Source organism: Cajanus cajan, chromosome 2 (assembly GCF_000230855.2).
Source record: "Cajanus cajan strain Asha chromosome 2, NIPB_CcT2T_4, whole genome shotgun sequence".
Lineage (NCBI taxonomy): Eukaryota > Viridiplantae > Streptophyta > Magnoliopsida > Fabales > Fabaceae > Cajanus > Cajanus cajan.
Genome location: NC_138518.1, coordinates 20,924,288 through 20,946,687, shown reverse-complemented (window position 1 = coordinate 20,946,687; position 22,400 = coordinate 20,924,288). Strand labels below are relative to the sequence as shown.

General features: G+C 32.8%; 1 pseudogene; it reads left to right on the top strand.

Annotated features, from left to right (window-relative positions):
• The first annotated feature begins 9,961 nt into the window (after window positions 1–9,961).
• LOC145954813 (uncharacterized) lies at window positions 9,962–17,825 on the top strand (annotated as a pseudogene).
• The last annotated feature ends 4,575 nt before the right edge of the window (window positions 17,826–22,400 follow it).

The following is a 22,400-nucleotide window of genomic DNA, read 5'->3' as shown; positions in this document are numbered from 1 at the left end:
TAGTCATTAGTGTGAGGAAAAATCGCAATCACATTCTTAATCATGTCCATACAACATCTCATCTCATATCACGATTCCATATCACATACACAATTCCATATCACATACACAACATATAAGTCTAACAAAATAAGGATTTACACATCCCTCAAGCAATTCACATTTAAATCATCAATTCTTATTAAATAATATAATAACATTCATAAATTAATAAACAATAGAATTATCAATTTAATATAATTTTAACATAAACAGTAAAATCCCCAATTGTTCCAAAACCTAGCTCACAGGCACTTTTCTACAATTTCGTTCTCTCTCCCAGATCATCATTCTTACAAATTATTAGCATATTTATAATCCTCAACATATACAAAATCTAATGGGATTATCAATTCCTCAAACAGAAATCATCCAATTTTTCACAACCTAACTTAGAGGCACTTTTCTATAATTTCGTTCTCTCTTCCAGAGTATCATTTTTACAAATAAATCATATATTCATAGTCTTAAAGATATACAGAATCACATAAGACAATTAATTCTCCAAACAGAAATAATTATAAATTACTAATAACCCTAAGGGCTCTTCCCCTACCCAATTCCCTCATGTAACTCTACATATAAATAATCACTTTTTCTCCCGTACCTGGATGAGCAGAAGACGAATGGTCTTAGTGTGATCTAAGATTGTTCCTGAGTACTCTTCCTTACAGCTCTTTGTTTCTCCTCTTTTTTTCCCCTAACCCTTCAGAACGCAAATGAGGCAGATAGGGTTAACACCACCTGACTCCTTTCTTAAAATTAATCCATTGGGCTGGGTCAACCCAACCCATTTTCCTTCTCTTCTAACCCACTTCTCTTTTTTCTCAAAATAATTAAATAAAATAAATACATGTATACTATAAAATATTTTTCCTCTATAATAATAATATAATTTCAATAAAAAAATATCATATAAAATCAACCTTCTCTTAAAACATATAAATATTTATTTAAAAAATGCTAATAAAAATACTTATTTAATACGTACAAAATAATTGTCTAAAATAATAATTATTTAAAACGTACAAAATAATATTCCTCTATAATTATTAAAATAATTATGACCAAGTACCATCTAATAATAATAATAATAATAATAATAATAACCTTTTTGAAAATTGGGGTGTTACAATACTTCCCGCCTTTTAAGAAATTCGTCCTCGAATTTCTGAAATGAAGAGGTTCGATTATGACTCTTTCATTAAACTCAAGATTCTTCCTAAACTTCCTAGGCAAACCCACAACAAAGTCTAGACGCATTATCTCACCTCCAAACAGGGACATCTAAAGGCTACAAAGTCCTAAAAGGCTTATGATGTTCTGTCTTAGACTTATATCATACTAAACATGAGTACACAAACTTTCTCTCCTCCTCTCTTCACCTTAGGCCACCACGCTTCCGCTGCGCCACTCTGATACATGTTAATAGCTCCTAAATGGATGCTAAGAGTACTATTTTGTCCTTCCCTTAAGATCATCTCTTAATTCGGGATTACTAGGCACCCAAATTTTGTTCTTGCACCTCAAAACAACGTCGATTCCTACTCAGAAAAGGTTACCTATACTCCTATCAATCTTCTTCACTTGGTTCACTAAGAAAGGATCTGACTCCTGGGCTTTTTCTAATCTCATCCATTAATTCACTAGTCACTTTCGACATACTCAATTCAATGCTCCTAAGGATAATCTCACACACCAAGCTTAAGTCTCTAAACTCTTCAATCAAATCCAACTCTTAAATCATCAAAGATGATAGATAAAAGATCATCCTACTCAAGGTATCTGCCAGAATATTAGCTTTTCTTCTATGACCCTCTCTAAAGATCAACCACCTAAGCATAAGTGCACTAGGTACACATACTAGATCTCAAAGTCTTACCACTTCATCTATACCCGAGATAAACACTTATCCATTATTTTGTCCTATAGCCTCATATCTTATCACCAAAATGAATCAACAAATTATGTTCCTCCAATTTTCCTTTGACAATATCCACTAGTTATTCGAGTCATACCTAGTCTCACACTACTAAGGATAAGCTCATAAGTCAAGCTTAAATCCCTAATTTGAACTAAAAGATCCATCTCTCTAATCATAAGGAAAAGCAAATATAAAGGTTTCCTACTCAAAGCATCGATCACCACATTGGCTTTACCTAGACAACAACTAAGATTAAAATCCTAGTCCTTAAGAAATTCCAACTATCTCCTTTGGTCAAAAGATATTTAAGGCTCTAATGATCACTAAATACCTCAAGCTTAGAATCATATAGGTAGTGTCTCCAAATCTTAGTATAAATATTACAACCGCTAACTTAAAGTCATAGGTAAGGTAATTCCTCTCATGATTTCTCAATTTCCTAGAAGCATAAGCTACTACCGTTCCTTCTTGCATCAACACTCCGCCCAAACCTATCTTAGAAGCACTACTATATACCATAAAAGGCTTACGAAAATCCAATAATATTAGCACTAGCCAACCTTTTCTTAAGAGTTTGGAAGCTACTCTCATGCTTGCTATCCCACACAAAGGCAACTCCTCTTCCTCGTCAATCTAGTCTAAGGTAATGTTATCTTAGGAATTTCCTCAATAACTCTCCTATAATAATAAGCTTATCTAAGAAAACTCTTAACCTCACTAACTGACTTTGGTATCTCCCACTTAAGTACAACTTCTACCTTAGATAGATCTACATTATACCTCCACTAAAATTACAGGACCTAGAAAACTCTTCTTATACAACCAAAATTCATACTAGATAACTTAGCCTAAAGCTATCTTGGATAAATCCTCACTCTCAATTCCAATTCGATGATAGCACACCTTAAGGTCATCCTTACTAAACACCCGCTAATTGATCCATAAGGTCATCTATCCTCATATCAACATACATGCATATCAAATCATATTAGAATATCTACTTGAAACAATCGATATATATCATTCCTAAGCATGTACGAATCAATCACCATTTACTCCATATAGCATGTACATGAACCAACTTTACCACATAACATCATACAATCTTAAACAACCTCTCAATCCACCTAACATCTCAGAATCATGACAAAAATCAATTTTTCCTTGCATTGTCCAACGATTCAAAAATATCATGACACCATACATATCCCTTCAACAATGATCAAAGAAAATGATACCTAGAGAGATATACTCATCCAAATGATCTCAAACCTATCTCAAAAGAAAGCTAAGAGAATAATCTACAACTCCTATGAAGACATAAGATTCTAAAAAGATGATCTTCATAGCTAAAAATTTCAAAAACCGTAGCAGATATATATTCAGCGCTTACAGCTAGACCTTTGATCACCAAAGTAGCTATAACTGGAGTTCTAGACCTCCGTTTTACCTGATTCCAGTTCCATTGGAAAGATAACATCCAAGGCTAAAACTTTTGTGAAGACCATAAAATCTAAATCTGTCAATATGGTAGTCATAATGGCACAACAAAACTGCAGCGAAAATATCCTCTACACCAAACAGCAATAGTATATCAATATATCTAAGGCCACAAAAATATAACCCTTCCAAACTCACACCTCAACTTCATATTCAAGCTTCCCACTACAACCCTAAACCAAAACAACTCACATATTTATCACAACATACTTAGAAAATAAAACTCACATGCTACCTAAATCATAAACGGTAAACATGCCAACACCAACACTCAAGGAAATTACCAACATTTCAATCTCTCATCAAAGATACCAAAACTCCAATTCTGATATACAACCTCCTTGGGTTCAATCGTTACAACTATAGATTCCAGAAACTCTATTAACCGTAAACTCTCGACAAATCAATATCTCACCCAAATCTAAGGTCCCAATAATTTCTAGTTGATTAGCAAGGCTTCGTCCACTACTACTGGCACATATGCTCACAATACGAGCGATACCACTCAACTACTACTTCTTACGTAAGCAAAAAGTATCAAAACAAATAAGTAATCATGAATAACATCAACTAAGTTATATCATGTCTTTCAGCCAAATTCTGAGAAAACAATATAAGTGTAAGCACAACACTAACACAAGGGAAACATCATCATCATCATCATTATCCTCATCATAAAGCAAAACATATTCCATCATTCATCTACCAAACAAGCATAGTAGACTCATAACTCACGGCCGATTGGATCAACCTAGCTTTGATACCACTAAATGCGACACACTTAATTACTACCCCAACACATATATTGTAACTTTACAAATAAATCTTTCTTTTTCGGTAAAAGGGTTCACATGAGAAACTTCAAAAATCGTTCTTTAATAACCATAATAATAAAAATTTAGAAAATGAAACACAAGAATTTACAAATTATTTTCAAAATAATAGGTTTAACTCCATATACAAATACAATTCATGTCCTAGAAATCCTCTGCCCCAATGTCACAATATCAGAGCATGCCCATAAATCAACTGTTAGCATTCTAGATGTCACTCAAAGCCAGATCTTCCTCACCTAAAACATCCACAAATTGTACGGTGAGAAAAGAAAACATCTATATGTAAAGCACATAAGGAAAACACAACATACTCTCATCATTATTCATTAATGAAATATTCACAAGCATTTATATATATCATAATTTATCAATCATTCAACATCTTCACATCTCAATTACATCAATCCATCACAATCCACACAAATCTTACAATTAACAATATCATTTCCACGTCCATAATTCAAGCCAATCTTACAATATACTGTTCAGATTTTTATTCACGTACTGTTCAGATTTTTATTCACACTTTCTATTAATTGGTCCCTGATGACGTTCACATTAATTGTTATTCACTGTTCAGATTTTTATTCACTGTCTCTAGCCTTTCGGTTCTTTTCCTATTCTCTAGCCTCTCGGTTCTTTTCTTATTCACTGTTCCTCTCGGTTCTTTTCTTATTCATTGTCCCTCTCGACCTTCATGCCATAATCATCTTTATCCCTCCCGATTGTGAAATCTTCCTTCACCATCGTTGTTGTTCGATCGTAAAGTCTATCTCAAGTTACGCTCAGCAATCACGTTATTGACTCATATTTCAGGTTTTTATCATTAGGTGTTTCTTTTTTGCTTCTTTATCGAATATTTTTTCCATTAATGCTTAACTTTGATACAAGTTTGAAACAAATATTAAATTTCGTTTCTTTTCTTTCTGTATATTAAATTTTGTTTCTTTTCTTTCTGTACTTTTTCTTTAATCAATTTTCTTTGATCAATAGATGAATGCAATGCACCGTGACAAATTACGTGATGAAGACGTTAATTTATGACAAATTTTAAGATGCTAATCTCTTCCATGGAAAAATCTAGGGCTTTTTTTTGCAAGATTCATCCTTGACTAGACTTTTTGCAAGATTCATTGAAGTTACGTTTGTTTCTTCTTATAAGAAATAAAAAAGGTGAGTTCTTGTATATGCAATTACCTTCTTTTAGTCAAATATTGCATTTATTTTTTATTTTTATATTTAGTATTTTTGATTTTAGTTGCGAGTTTGCTGCGAATGATGTATGATGGATTTGTGTTGTTTTGAAATTTTAATAATTAGACAAGATTATCTCTGCTTTATTGCATTCGAATTTCTGGTTTTGTAACCTTTTACACTTACAATTATTGCATTCTTTCTGAAACCTTTTATACTTACCACTGTGCCACCGAATAAGAAGGGGCTTGGTTCATAGGGTTGTAGTGATTGGTAATCTGCATATTTTACAAAAAAACATTCAATTAATCACAAGACACAAATGCACAAAAAAAACAAAAAAAAAAGAAGAAGCTTTGCCTCCTATATTATCAAATATATGTACAAGGGAATGAAGTGGTTGAATCTCTTACTCTTTGTAAGACTTCTGTTCCCCACCCTGACAAAAGAAGAAAACACGAGGCACCTATAGAAGCAATTATCAACAAGCCTCACATTCACCTCACCCGCTTCAAGTGCCATTAGGGCACTCGGAATCCCCTAGAACAAGTAGTTCCCCCCCAACAGAAGCCTCTCCAACCGCGCCAGTCCACCTGTGGGAAAAACCACCTTCAACGCATACTCCACCGGCAACATCCCCACAAGCCTATTCTTCTCCACCGGCAACATCCCCACAACAGCGGCAAGAACACCGACACAACCCCTCCAATCTCGTTGTTGCTCACACTACTAGAAAAATTAATATTTGTGACGAATTTTGTGACGGAAAAAATAGCATCGCTAATAGTGACGGATTTTGTGAGGGAATTTTAAGTTTTGTGACGGACTAGAATTTATTGAATTTTGTGATGGATTTTGTGACGGAATATATTCTGTCTCTAAAAATCCGTCACAAATTTCGTCACTGAATCAAAAAAATAAAATTTGTGATGGATTTTGTGACGGAAAAGTTTTCGTCTCTAAAAATCCGTCACAAATTTCATCGCTAAATAAAAAAAATGTTTGTGACGGATTTTGTGACGGAATGGACTTCGTCTCTAAAAAATCCGTCACAAATTTCGTCACTAAAATGAAAAAATTTAGTGACGGATTGTTCCCTCTCAAAATTCCGTCACAAATAGGTTATTTAAGTTAACATATACTATAATTTTTATTAATGTAACAAATGATATATATTTATTATTACTAAATAAATAAAATTTATATATTATTAATAATTTAATATTGCTAATAAATTAATATCAATAATATTTTTAGTATATTTATAGATAATTTGATAATTTGATAAATATAACTTAGCATATATTAATATACTTTTACAAAAATATAAATATAGTAGATATATAAGATATGTATATTTATATTTTTGTAAAAGTATATTAATATATAATAAGTTATATTTATCAAATTATTAGTTTATGTATAAATATACTAATAATATTATTGATATTAATTTATGAATAATATTATAAAAATAATATATATATATATATATATATTTTATGCATTTATTAATAATAAATATATATCATTTGTGTGACACCCTCTACCCCACATACCATAACACAAAAAACAAAAATTGAATAACATAATCTTTTTCATAATTGAAATACCAAACATGTTTAATTCAAATCAAAACTCATGTATTTGTGGAATTAAATAGATATTCATACATCTCACGCAACAAGGAATACAACAGAACAATCAAAAAGCAAAATATAAACTTACATAGTTTATTTGTTTCTCTCAGGTTCTCTTAAGAACCCACAGAGTATTATAATCCATTCAATAAACATCTTACTCATATAATTGTCTCTTACAATTGCATTCCCTTATGGTGTGTTTGGATGAGTAATTTTACAAATTCAAGGAATTTGAAATTCTTGATATTTGAATTATTTTGATTTCAATTTCTATCATTGTTAAAATATTTTGTTTGGATAAGTCAATTCAATTTTTTTAAATTTTAAATTGTTAATTTGGATATGATAATATGATTCTATTATGATAAAATTGCTTTTAAAAAGATATTTATATGTTGAGATTTTTAAATAAAATTCTATAAAAAAATGTTAACCAATTTTTAAATATTTAATAATTTTAAAAATTAATTTAGATAATATTTAATAATTTTTAAAGTATTCTTTAGATAATTTGCAAATGATTTTTGGCCAAGTGATTGTAAAGATAGTTTTTCACAATTGAGTTCGTAACCTTTGTCTGAAAAATTATTAGTATTTATAGATGATTGTTTCATAGGTCATAACTTTTCATGAAGAGTTGTGACTTTCTAAAATTTTTCAGAAAATAGGCTCTGGTAATCGATTATAACACTTGGTAATCGATTACAACGGTTTAGTTTCAAAATGATTGGAACGTTGTAAAGTTTAAATTCAAATTTTGAAATTTTCATCTTCTGGTAATCGATTACCCGATTACATGGAACGGGGTAATCGATTACCAGAACACGTTTAAAGAGTGACTTTGAACATATGAAATTCATCCTTTGGTAATCGATTACATGTAATGGTAATCGATTACCAGTCTCTTAAAAACAATAATTGCCTTATTAAAACTTAAAATATTGAAAACCTTTATTTTCAAAACCTTATTAATATAAATCATATTTGGGTTTTCTTTGAAATTCTTTATTTTAAATGGCCAAGAACTTTATGCAATATTTCCAAAGATTTCTTTTTACATATTAAGCTAGGTTGACAAGACTTATCTAAAATATTTTGAGATTTTTGTTTCTTGGTCACCTTGCTTTAACTTGACCTCTTGTTTTCTTTAACTTCTTTGGCATCATCAAAATCCTTTATATACGTTCTTCCACATTCTCCCCCTTTTTGATGATGACAACATACTGTAGATGGAAAGAAACATAAAACAGTGTATATCGATCACTCCCCCTTAGTCTCCCCCTTAATAAATCATTGTTTGATGTTAATTTTTATATTGTAAAAATTTGACTTTAAATAGACAGTTGTAATGATCAGATTAAATTGTTCAATTCAAAATATCTAATATTTGATCAGGACCCTTTTTTCCTTTTCTCTCCCCCTTTGGCAACATCAAAAGGAATGAGACAATATATAAAAAAAATTGAATAAGATAAACAAACACCATTCAGAAACAAAAGTAAAATATGTCCTATGAGCAAAATAGTCAGAGTCAAGCGAGCAGAATTAATCTAAAACATACTAATCAAAGATCCAGAAATTGACTAAAAAATAGTCCAAAACATAAGATAAACTAAAATAGCAAATAACATAATCAGAGTCAAGTAGCTACTCAGAAGGGGGTCTAAGAGATTTTACTTCCTCCTCAAGACGAGTCATGCGAGTGTCAAGAGAATCAAAACGTTCACCAACATAGAACCGGAGATCTCTAATTTCATTGAGAACATCCGAGAAAAGTGCTGATGAGGGATCTTGAAGAGGTGGTGACGGAGTTCGATCGTCAGTGTCTACTGCTTGAAAATCCCGCTTCCTGACCCAGGTGTTATCCAGTGTTTTCTTGTACCCAAAGGAAGCAATTGCATTTGCTCCAATCTCAAAGACCCTCTTAACTGGAACCCAGGTTTCATCTTCCAAAGGAACTTTAAAATGTTCCAAAATAGTAGTTACAAAATGTGGGTATGGAAGAAAAGCATTAACCCGCAAGGCCTTCTTCATTCGACTCCTAATCAGATGAGCCCAGCTAAATTCCCAGCCAGTGATTAGAGCCCATATCAAAATTAAGTCCTCTTCTGAAGCCTGTGCAAGGTTAGTCGTGCGTGGAAGCAGTACCCGAACAATTATGTAATGCATGATTCTATAATCAAATTTCATTGAGCCAGCCAATAATCTTCCAGTCATGTCAACATTATCCACACAAATCATACTTCGGGCATTGGGATGGGAATATTCTGGTTTCCATGTATCCGGTATCGTTCCCTCAAACAGAGTACCTTGATCTTTTAATTTTGATAAATCCCGGAACAGAGACTGATTTATCACTATTGGAATCTTTTTAACCTCACTGTAAAGAACTCCATTCCTAATTTCCAAATTGCTGTAAAAGACCCTATCTAATTTCGGATAAACAGGGTTTTTCATAGCCATAAAATCCACTAACCCAGAATTCTTAAAAATCGTATAACACTCAAAAGATTCATCCTCAAAAAAATCAATACTGATATATTTGGGATCAACAATATTTCTTTGAGAAAATAACTGGTAGTACTTATCTCGTTGTTCGTCTGTGGAGAACAGAGTGAGAGCACGTCCAGTGTACGGAATGGGATTCGTAGGAGTAGGGGCGTCGTCGGAGGGAGGCTGTTGGCGGCACGTGGCGGTGGTTGAACGTGACGAAGAACCCTTATGACGTTTGGATGATTCCGCCATTTGAGTGATTGTTTTGTAAAATCGAATCGGTAGAATTGAAGAGAATAGAAAATGATGAAGAATGGAACAAACGGGACTTAATGTTGTTGAGATTTGAGGAAGATATGGTAATTTGTAGAGGTTAGGGCGCGAAGGCTATGGAGGTTATTTCGTGAGGAAGAAGACGAACTGCACTTTTTTAAGTGCAGAGGAGTCGTGTAATCGATTACATGACTATGGTAATCGATTACACCTTTTGAGATTCTGTGCATTTTTGGCACTGGTAATCGATTACATTCCATGGTAACCGATTACACTTTACCCAGATAAGTGAAGTTCGCACTGGTAATCGATTACAATACTATGTAATCGATTACATATACCTGAACAAGCATAGAGCTATCAAAACGGGCCAGCCCGGCCCGTTTGGCCCGGCCCATCTCAACCCCCTTTTTAAGTGGGCCAACCCGGCCCGGCCCACCAAGTTTATTATGCAAAATTTTCTAGCCTGGCCCGGCCCACCACGGGTTGGTGGGCTAAACGGGCCGCCCACCAACCCACCTTATTTTAAAAAAAAATTATAATTTAAAATAAATTTCAATATAAAATAATATTTAATCTAAAGTAAAAATTATTAAACTAAGTATCATGGGTACAACATTAAAATTAAATTAATAAGTGTGCAACTTTAAAAAATTAAAACAAAAAAAATAAAAAATCTTTCATGAGAGTGATTATTCATCAATATTAAATTTTATTAGAGGTTTGGATAGATAAATTTATAGTAATTTCATATTATTCAACATTAATTTTATCTTTATCTATAAAAAAATGATATCTTATTAAAATAATGCATATATAATAATAAATAGTTAAGTGAGTTGTTAGTGGGTTGTTAGTGGGTTTAGGGGATGGGTTGGTAAGTGGGTCAGGTGGGCCGCCCGGCCCACCACAGGTTCAACCCGGGTGGGCCGGGTCGAAAGTGGGCCGGGTCACATTTTTTGACCTATCATAAATTATTTCATTTTTTTGGCCTGGCCCGGCCCGTTTTCAAGGTGGGCCGGGTTGACCCACGGGCTGGAGCCCACTTTGACAGCTCTAAACAAGCAGACGCACACTGGTAATCGATTACATGACCATGGTAGGCCACTAGGCCAAAAATAGTATTATCTTATATAAGTAGTAATTGTATGTGCCACTATTAAATAAATAAATAGTATTATCTTATATAAGTAGTAATTGTATGTGCCACTATTAAATAAATAAATAAGAAAATTAATTCTTTCTTAAAAATTTGAGAATATATATATACAACATCATTTAGAAAAACTTCAAGTAGGGGTCAATGTAACTTTTCCTAGCTAGATTAAATGTTCTTTATTTAAAAATTAAAACATTATATTTAAAATAATTACACTAAATAATTATTTTTGTTCTTAATCTTGATTGATTTAAAAAATATCTCTCCAAGTTGTAGTAATTTATTAAATTTTCATTTTATTAATTGATTTATGAATTTTATATTTAAGTAGTAAATCAGTAAAATATAGGTAATGAGAAAATGAATGGAATAAAAATAGTTAAATATATAGTTGTTTGATTATCTATATAGTAATATAGATAAAGGGAAAATATATTACGTCATCTTGTAACTGATTTTTGTCTCCAAAATAATGGATAATATTATAACCCTCAATTCTTAAGAAATAAATAAATAAATTTTAATTATTAAATTTACTTTTTATTAAAACATTTAAAGACATGAAGTGTATATAATGGTATGTGATAACCTAATTTAATATATGAATAGGGATCCTTTTACTCCAACAGTAAGTTTACATAGACTTACTTCATTCAATAACTCATGTTCAACATTAAATTTTAACGATCAAACTGTTCAATTTAAAATTGTTAATGCATAGATCAAATTTGAAAATTTTTTGAAAATTTGAAAATCATTTGATACTTCATTTCATTAATTCAAATTGACGGATAATCATAAAATTATTTTATACATTGATTAAAACTAATGAAACGAAGTACCAAACGATTTTTAAATTTTCTAACAATTTACATATTTGATCCATGCATTAAGAATTTTAAATTGAACGGTTAGATCATTGAAATTTGATAGAGAAAATGAGATATTGAATGGAGTAAGTCTATGTAACTCTTAGAATAAAAAGATCCATCCTCTTTTATATATATATATATATATATATATAATTTGCTTTCCTTTTGTGTTTCATTTTCTCTTTATGCTTTTTTAGTTTATCAGTTGTCGTCCTACATGTGTTTGTTACCTTTTTCTTTAATTTGGATTTTATACGATGTAAGTTTTAATTAGAGATTCAACGAATCATATTAATATTAAAGATTTCAACAAATTATATTACTATTAAACATCCGATGAATAAGAATATATTTTAAGAAATAACTTATTTAAGATATTATATAATAAGTTTTTATGTAATAAGATCAATGAATAATGATATGTTTTAAGAAATAACTTCTTTAAGATCTTATATAATAAGTTTTTATATGATAAGATCTTATAATATTATAAGTGTTTAAAATTTAATAAACTTTTGTATTTGAATATGTTAAAAAGTAATTATATAATTTTAAAGTGTTGGATGTATAATTATTTAAATACTTATAGGATGTTATTTCATTTTAAAAATAAAGAAAAATTATTATAATTAAATTTTGATTGAAAGTAAAATAAAAATACAAAAAGTAACTAAATAACTTAAAAAAAATAATTAGAAAATTAACACGTATAAGAAAGAAATAAAAATAATTAAATATAAAAAGTAACTAAATAAAATTAAAAAATAATACATATAAGCATCACACATAAGTACTTAAAAAAATGCAAAAAAAAAAAAGTGTAATTAGAAATGAAGGTAAAATTTAGAGAAATAAGAAAGTTTATGCGCGACAAAATTTTAAGTTGCCTTTTTCACTTGCTAATAAAAAGTTTCCTTTGTTGATACATTATTCAAAAAAATAAAAATAAAAATAATATTAAAAATTTAATATTTTTTATAAATATTAGAGAGATTTTATTATGATTTGAGTTATAATTTTTATAATGTTTTCATTTAATATTGACTGAATAAAGTTGTCATGAATTGGGCTTATGGGTTTTTTCCACTTTTGGGCTCCTAAACCCATTATTAGAAACCAAGCCCAACCCATTTACTTCCCTCTGAAATTTAACAATTAAATTTCATTTAGGTATTCTTCCCTCCGAAATTTAGTAGCTCTTGCCCTAGCTTTTTCCTTCCATTCGATACTCCCTCCGAAATTTAGCTCTTGCCTAGCTTTTTCCTTCCATTCCAGGCTCCCTCCATTCGAGACTCCCTCCGAAATTTGGCTCTTGCCCTAGCACACATTGGAGACTCCCTCGCCGGCCACGATACTTCCTTCCCTGTTGTCTTGGAGACCCATCTTTGAGAAACCAATTCTCCCCATAATCATCTAATCACACAAAGATCTCACCTTTTTCCTTTCCAATTTCTCCTTTTCTATTCAACTTCTTCAATTTCTCCTTCCCTGTTTTCTTTGAATTGCTACGGTGACCCCTATGTTCTAGGTAGTGTATGCTTTTCAAAATTTTGGCTGTGCTCAGGAAAATGACAAGGGTGATACATTCAAGGGTGTGCATTTGGTGTCATTTTCCGCATATGGGTTAGTCAGATGTTGTTTTTGTTTTTGTTCACGGAAATTAGTCCAATGTTGATTTTTGTTCCTTGGGTTGGATCTGTCGGTTCCTTGGCTGAGCTTTTGTGCTTTACTTGTGTGTGTGCATTTGTTTTTGTTTTTTTTTGGGTTTCAAAATCTTTTCTTGTCATTTGTGCTGCAGAGTCCCTCTAATAGAAGATTATGGGGTCCTGTGAAGCCCCTTGAATCACTGTATCCGGATTCGAATCCGCGGGGATATTATGCTGGTATGTTTAACATTTTTTTTTAATTTTTTATCTTAGTGCTGAACATTCTACTGCTTCAACTTAAGATGATTTTGTGTTGGTCTGATTGACATTGACTCTTCTGTTGATCAAACTTGTGATTTTACTTTTGGATTGTCTATTTGCTAAAGTGAGTTGATTTAGTTTATTATGACTGTATAAGAAAAGGCTATCTGGAGAAAATTTTAGAAGAGTTAGTTCTTCTGTTGTAGCTTTTTTTATACTACTGTGAGAAATGAACTTTGGATTACTGGGTTATGTAAGCATATGCAATGCTCGTATGATAGTGTGATTGAGACAAAAATTCCCGTTTTAGTGTTTGTTCTTGAGATAAAAAAAAATGGTTTGAATCTTCATTTTCATTTGTGTCATTTCAATGCAATTGGCTAATGCTGGGACGAGCCTCATGGCTTTAGTAAGTTTGAAACTGCTGCGTGGATACCATGTGCCCAGGACCACGTGAAGTTGTGAAATTAAATCAAATTGCAGAATTCTGTAGGTGTGTCATTAAGAAGAATATATCATATGCTAGATGTGGAACGAAACACTTTGGTGTGTATGTCATATATGGATGTTCTAATATATGTGCCATAGATTTTTACTCCTGTTAAAGAAAGATGTATAAAGAACTTGTGGACCATACTTATTTCTCCTCTCTAAAGGTTATTGTCTGTTCAAAACTTTAAACTCTTTCAAAGCATTTTATACCTTATGAATCATTAAGTTAATTTCAGCTGCGTGAATTTTTCATAGTTGCTTGTACTCTATTCATGTTATTACATGTCTCCTTCTGGTTTGTTCAACTATAAATAATCCTAAATGTCATTTTCCTTCAATTATAAGCTGAGGCATTTTCTAAAGTTGAGAGAGGACCCTTATACCTCTGCTTCACTAGTTTGCTTTATTACATTTTTACTCTATCATACATATATATGTTGTATTAGCATATTAAGTTTGTAGTAGCCACAACAACAACAGTAGTCTTAATAGAGTGTTAAAATCTGATTTGATCCAATAGCATTGCAGCAACTGATCCTAATAACCACAAATTGAGAAAACCAATAACCACAAAATATGACTGCATGTGAAAACTGAATTGCACCAATATATGCTATATGTGACACTGGTGCTAACTGATTAATTTGTCAATTCTTTTATTGCTTGTCTAGTGTTGCTTACTACTAGTAGTAGTGCTTAAGATTGTCTTGGCATAATTTTTACTTTGGAATTTGGACTATTTAGATGTCACATATTGTTCCATTAACATACTATAAACGCATTTTTCAATGATTGTTTGCAGCTGATAGGATTATATAGCACACTTAGTTACTTGTTATTAAAATTTCAGAAGACAAATGTTATTGTTTAGTCCAGAATAATAGACTCTGGTAATCGATTACAATACTTGGTAATCGATTACCAGAGAACCTTTTAATAAGTAAATTTCGAACATATGATTTTCATTTGTCTGGTAATCGATTATATGTATAGGTAATCGATTACCAGACTCTTAAAACAATAGTTTCCTCATTAAAACTTAAGATACACAAAACTTATATTTTCAAAACCTTATATATATATATATATATATGAGTTAGGATTTATTGATAATAGTCCACATTATGTATACTTTCTAATTAATTAAATAATTTTGGATACTCTCCCACTAATATATTATGTTTTTCTGAATTCAAGCTCCCAAAAGAAGATCAACTAAAAACCGTTCTTGATAAAGTGAAAGACTTTTTCGGAGACGCAAAGGAATCTTTTGGGAAGATAACATTACTGGCACTACTGCAACAGAGGATTCAGACGAAGATACAAAAGAAAAAACCAAGTGAGTTTATTATTTTAATTTTAATTTATTTTAAAAATAGAAAAACACTAAAACACATAGTGTCTCTTCTTTCCTGGCATAATTGAATGTAATTGCTACAATAAATTTTACAAAATATTTTTAATCTTTTTAATAATTAATTTAGATGTAACATCTTGCTAACTTACACTTATGCTTGAGTTGTACTAATTTGATGATCTTAAATTTTATAAAGTTTTACTTAGATACAAAGATGAATTTAAATTTTAAACTCGATGGCTTGTTAATTTTAAACTCGATTACCAGAGAACCTTTTAATAAGTAAATTTCGAACATATAATTTTCATTGTTTGGTAATCGATTACGAGAAATGGGTAATCGATTACCAGAGAACCTTTTAATAAGTAATTCATTGTCTGGTAATCGATTACAAGAAATGGGTAATCGATTACCAGAGAACCTTTTAATAAGTAATTCATCAAAGACGCCCAATTTGTGAGGGATTCAACCCAGTTAGTGACGGATTTTATCCGTCGCAAATTGTGACGGAATTATGGCGTCGCAAATTGTGACGGATTCTAGTCAGTAATAGGCATCACAATTTGTGATGGATTTTCTTCGTCGCAAACAATCCCTCTCAAATAGCGAGGGATATAATCCCTCTCAAATAGCGAGGGATTCTTTCATCACAATTTGTGACGGACTCACATACCTCTCAATCCCTCTCAAATAGCGAGGGATTTAATCCCTCTCAAATAGCGAGGGATTCTTTCATCACAATTTGTGAGGGATTTTGTGTCATCACAATTTGTGACGGACTCACATATCTCTCAATCCCTCTCAAATAGCGAGGGATTTAATCCCTCTCAAATAGCGAGGGATTTAATCCCTCACAAATTGCGAGGGATTTAATCCCTCACAAATTGCGACGGATTTTTATTAAATTCTAAACATTTATTGTTACAAATTAGTGATGGAAATTATATTGTTTGTGATGCTTTAATTCCGTCACTAATTGTGACGGAGAAAATAATCCGTCACTAAATATTTTGTGACGCCAAATTTTGTGACGGAATAATTTTCGTCACAAATTCCGTCACTAACTTATTTGTGACGGATTTTTTGAAGATTAGTGACGGATTTTTTCCCTCTCTAATTTTAATTTTTCTAGTAGTGTCAAATCCACCGCCCAAAAGGCAGAAAGCCAGAGGTGTTCGAACAACAATGGCGGGAAACAATCCAAAGCAAGAAAGCTAGAGGTGTTCGGCAAAGGCAAAGTCACTCCCACTCAGATCGCATTCATCGTCGACAGATACCTCTACGATAACAACTTCTCCTTCACTCGCTCCACCTTCAGAAACGAAGCCTCTTCCCTCATCGCCAATTCACCCATTCACGAGGCACCGAAGAGTTTGTTGACTTTGGGTGAGATGCTGGATGAGTATATATATCTGCTTGAAGGAGCAGAAGGTGATGTTGGATCAAGATCGGGTCGTTATGGAGCAAGAGAAGAATCGGGTTCAGATGCTGTTGCAAGGCATGCATAATGTGATGACTGCTTACAATGCCAGTGGAAACCTCCCTGCACCTGCTGCAAAATCAGCGGTTGTAGCGGTTCCTCAACCAACTTTTAGTTACAAATCTCATCCAGGGAATCCTACTTCTGTGCAAAACAAATTGAACACACCATCAGTGCCTCAATCTAGCAATTCAAATGCCAAGGGTGGAAACATGTCGATAGTACCAACAGTGAATGTATCTGACAGAAAGAGAAAGGATACTAAAACTGCGGATGCTCCTCCCGCTGCTAAAAAATCTCGTGGTAGATCATCCAGTAGGAAAATCCATGTCCAAGGTCAAAATGCTCCTCAACAATCTAATAACGTTGTCAATAATACAATTGTAGCTCAGCCTTCAGCCATTCAGTCTTCATCAGAGAACTGCATACCCAGGCAATCACAAGTTCAGGGATCCAATGTTGCTAAATGCTTATTCAACCAGTCTACACCATCTGTTCCAAGTAATTCACTGGTTCCAAAGACACCACCTAGAACAAAATCTTCTCATAGTGATACACATGTATCCCCTTCTGAGATTTCTTCAGTTGCAACCGGTAAATGTGCAGTTACACCCAGCTGTTGCACTGTAAAGCCTCAATCGACCAAAACCCGTTGAATGACAGCGTCACCTGCTGCAGCGCGGGAAGCTCGAACAGCGCAAACGGAACGGTGCAGTTTAGCCTGTTGGAGCTCAAATCCAGAACTTGTAAATAGTTTAACCTTTTTAGAGGTGGAAAGCATCTTGGAAGACTCGGGAAATTCAACTTTTGCTGTGGGTAACTCTGCATGGGCCTGTAACAGAGGTAGGCTCTTTCCTTTGAGTGCATGCATTGTTGACTACTTTGCTTCCTTTTTGATATACACGTGTTCGAGAGGAAATGGGTAAGCAAATCCAAGCTTACCTAATGATATACACGTGTTCGTGGGAACATGATTCCAATACCACGTGTTTGTAGAATATGCACCACCCAAAATCATGTTATACCACGTGTAAGTGTATGAAAGAATATAAATACAAGGTTTCATGCATGTTAACTTTATCTAAAGTTATTTTTACATGCAGCTGCAGCCTATAAAGAAAATAAAACACGTAAAAAAAATGTAGTAAATAACCACTTTAATTTCTTCTTTAATATAAATAAATAAAAAAGGTTATTTTAATTCAGGTTCATATTTTATGAATATAATATATAGCACATCATAAATATCGGTGGCACTATTTTCCTAATTATTGGTGTACCAATTTTTGTTACCAAGATAAAATGTATGGTTACCTTGAAAAGCCAACAGCAATTTAACAAAATAAAATATGATAATAACTAATTTTCATTCAAGAACAATATTATTAGTAGTATGTTCTGCTATAGCATTTTTAGGCCATGCCACTTTTCTTTTATGCTATTTTTTTAATCTTCATACATTTTATTTTATATTGTATCTTGGTGACTTATAATTTTTCTTTTCTTTGTAGAACCAATGGGCTGTGGAATATTCTAAGAGAGAGAACTACATGATATTGGACAAGCATTGATTATATGTTACTGTCGAGCTAATGTCAAATAACTAAATGTAATATGTTAGGTCTATATACATTTCCTTTTTTTTTATTTGAGTCTAAGACTAGGAGTTGCATGGTAATGGACAAGCATTGATTGTGTTTAGATATATGTAATTATTATTGCAACAAACTAAATGTAATACATGTTAGGTTTATATAAACTAATCTTTTAATTTTGATGTATTACATTATACATTATATTTTTGAATCAAATTTGGCTACATTGTTGATTGATTGTTATAGTTCTATATCTTGGGATTTATTTTTGCATGCATAGCAAAATCAACAAGTGTCAATGATGTAAAAAAATTATTAAAAGAAGAATTAAACATATAGATAGCGTTTATATAAGGAAGCGCTTTCTATTGGCTAGCATATAAAAAGCGCGCTTTAACATAAAGTGTTGTCTATACATTCAAAGATAGAGAGCACTTCTTTTTAAAAGCGTCATGTAGGTACTTAGACATAGATAGCGCACTTAAAAGGAAGTGCTTTCTATTTGCATATACATAGTTAGCGCACTTAAAAGGAAGTGCCGTCTATACATTCAAAGATAGAGAGCATTTTTTTTTAAAAGCGTCATGTAGGTACTTAGACATAGTTAGCGCACTTAAAAGGAAGTGCTTTCTATTTGCATATACATAGATAGCGCTTTTTTAGAAGCGCTATCTATTAATAGACATCGTTCAAATAGAGAGCGCTTTTTAAGCGCTGTCTATCATTAAAATAAGCGCCATCTATTGATGTTTTTGACATAGTGAATAATAATAATAATAATAATAATAATAATAATAATAACCTTTTTGAAAATTGGGGTGTTACACTCGATAATGGTAGACTATAAATTGATGTAAGTTTAAAATGTTTGGGTTGTAGGTTACTTAAAACTTAAAAATAAAAATTGCATGTTAATACTTGAACAAAAAGCCACATGTGAAAGCATTCATTATGAAAGGATATTCTTATACGAACAAAGGGCACTATCAGTCCGAACCAAAAACAAGAGGCATTATCAGCCTTGAGTTACATTTAAAATAAAAAGTTGAAGAAGGAGGAGTTATCGAGTCATCTTGGGATTTTTCATCATTAATAACTTCTTCATGGGCTTTCTCAAGTGGCGGAGATGAGCGAAGTACAGTGTCATTAGTAGAAGGCTCATACTCGAGAACATAATTAATATTCATGAATTCCCTTCGATAAAAGTTTTTCCCATGTCAAATTGAAATGAAGGAAGAATATCGAGAAAATGAAGAGTTTGACGAACAACATGTTGGAAGCCCTCATCATACTCCTTGTATATACGATCTTCAGTTGCTAGCTTGAAGTTCTTGTGAGCATTAAACACTTGGTCTCTCTCAACCACAACTTTCTCAATTTGATCTTCAAACTCAAGAGTTAGTTTATCTTTGGCCTCCTCAAACCCCTTAAGTTTGTCTTTAAGTCCATCCACCACCCCCTGAAGTTGTTGATGTTTAGTGTCATACTTCGTGGCATCCGCTAACAACTCTTTATTAGCATCTAGGGTCGAAGCCAAAGCATATTTAGACTACTTTAGTTTTATACGGAGTTTGTCTATCTCTGTAATCGACTCCATGATAAAATTTTGGGATATAGCCATTGAAAGGCCCAGCTTCTCGCACAGAAGTGACCACTTCATTAGAGAATTCTCTTGAGACAAGAATGTTCACCCTTTGGGGGAGAGTATGGCCTGACCAAAAATCTCTCAGGAATTCACAATAGGGAGGAGGAAGTTGCTTGAAGCAAGATCAAAAGGAAAAGTGCAAGGACCAACGAATGACCTAGTTCTCTTCTTTAGCCTCTTTCATTTTTCAACCTGGATCTCCAAACGCATAGTAGTTTCATGCTTAAGGCCCTTACTTCCTGAAGCCCCTTTAGCAGTAGGGGCTTTGGCACGAGCTTGTTCTTCCTCACTTGGAAAAAAGAGGGGACGTTTGAACTAAGGGATGACATGATATCTAAAACAAGTAAAAAGTCAACTATCAAAAGTAAATCAAAACAAGAGTCTTAAAAGAGGTTTTCTTACCCTGTAAATAATGTAGGATCGATTAGTCGTCAGCAAAGGAGGTTTCGAGGCAAGGATTCAAGGATTTTTAAATCCAAGATTTCCTCATAAAAAAGATTGTCTATAGAAAAAGAATCATACCGAAGGGGATAACACGTCTAATATAAAGGAAATAAAGGTTTATTCACCTTATCATGAGAAGTGAAAACGACATCTAGGATGAGATCTTATCTTAAAGAAACCTATATTTTAAAAATTTTATATGAAGAAGCATAAGGTTTAAGGATTTGGGGAAGCATCTATTTTATCAACATCGTGCAAAGATAGGATAAGGGTCCTCCTCGAGAGGATAGGTGGAAATTGTGACAAGATTTACAAAGTTAGTATAAGGAAACAGGGCTACTAAAATGAGAATTATAAGTGGTGACCTCCTTGTGAACCCACTCAAAACTAGGGACTATTTTAGACGTAGAATCATATATATCATTAGAGTGAGAAGGAGAAGTAGGGTCGTGTGGCGAAGAGCTATCAGTTTGGAATGATGTTTATGTATCATTGGGATCTAATGACCTAATAGGAGGATGATGGAATCATACTTGGGAATGCAAGAGGTGACACACTCAAAGATCCAAGAGGAGTTGGCTAGACATGAAGGTTTGGGCCAGTCAGGGCCCAATGGGCCTGGTGGGCCTGGGAAGGCCCAAGTTGAACTTTTCATGGGCCATATTTTGTTATAGCTATTTTCATATGTTTTGTATACATCATGTTAGTATAGGTATCATATATTTTGGTCTTGTATTTTGGACCACATAGAGTAGCATTTTAGGTTTTAGGCTTGTTGGGCCTAGTTTTGGGCTTCATGGGCCTTTGGGCTTTTGGTACCCAATATTGGGCTCATTTTCATTCTTGTAATTTTTCCTTTCCATTGTAATTGTTGGACCAATGTATTTAGGTCATTAGAATAGGAAAATACAAGGAATACTAAAGTAGGCTAATTAGGTTAAACTAGGTTTAATTTGGAAGCCATTTAAGTTACATTTGAGTCACATGTTTTGCACCATTGGTGGCTGAACATGTGACACTCAAATTAACCCTAAATGACTCTCAAATCAGACCTAGATGCACATTAGGTACCTAAAATTTCGGAGTAACACATGGGAGCCAAAATTTGAATTCAAAATTCAAATTTGAACTCAAATTTTGGGCGCCACATGTCACCTTTGAGTTAGGCGCCCAAAAATGTGCAAAACCGGTTGCTACTTAAGCTATTCCTTCACTTATTGTATTTACTTTTGAATATATGAGATTTCTGAATTGAATTCAGCCATCTTCAAGAGTCACCGAAATTCCAAAAGAGAGCCCTAGAGAGTGCCTTCAAATTTCCTTAGGAAAACCTAGTTTCCTTCTCTTTGAAGTGTGCAATCCCTTGAGTGCTTGAGCTTGGATACTTCCCTCTAAGGCTTTGGCCTTCAATCCGAAAGTTCTCCTTCTCCTAAAGTGTTGATACATTCGGTGTTATCTCCATTGAAGTTGATCCGTGCCTAGAAGGAGCTTAGGAGGAGTTCAATTTCCACTTCTTCTACTTTCTTCTATCAATTTTGGTATCAAGA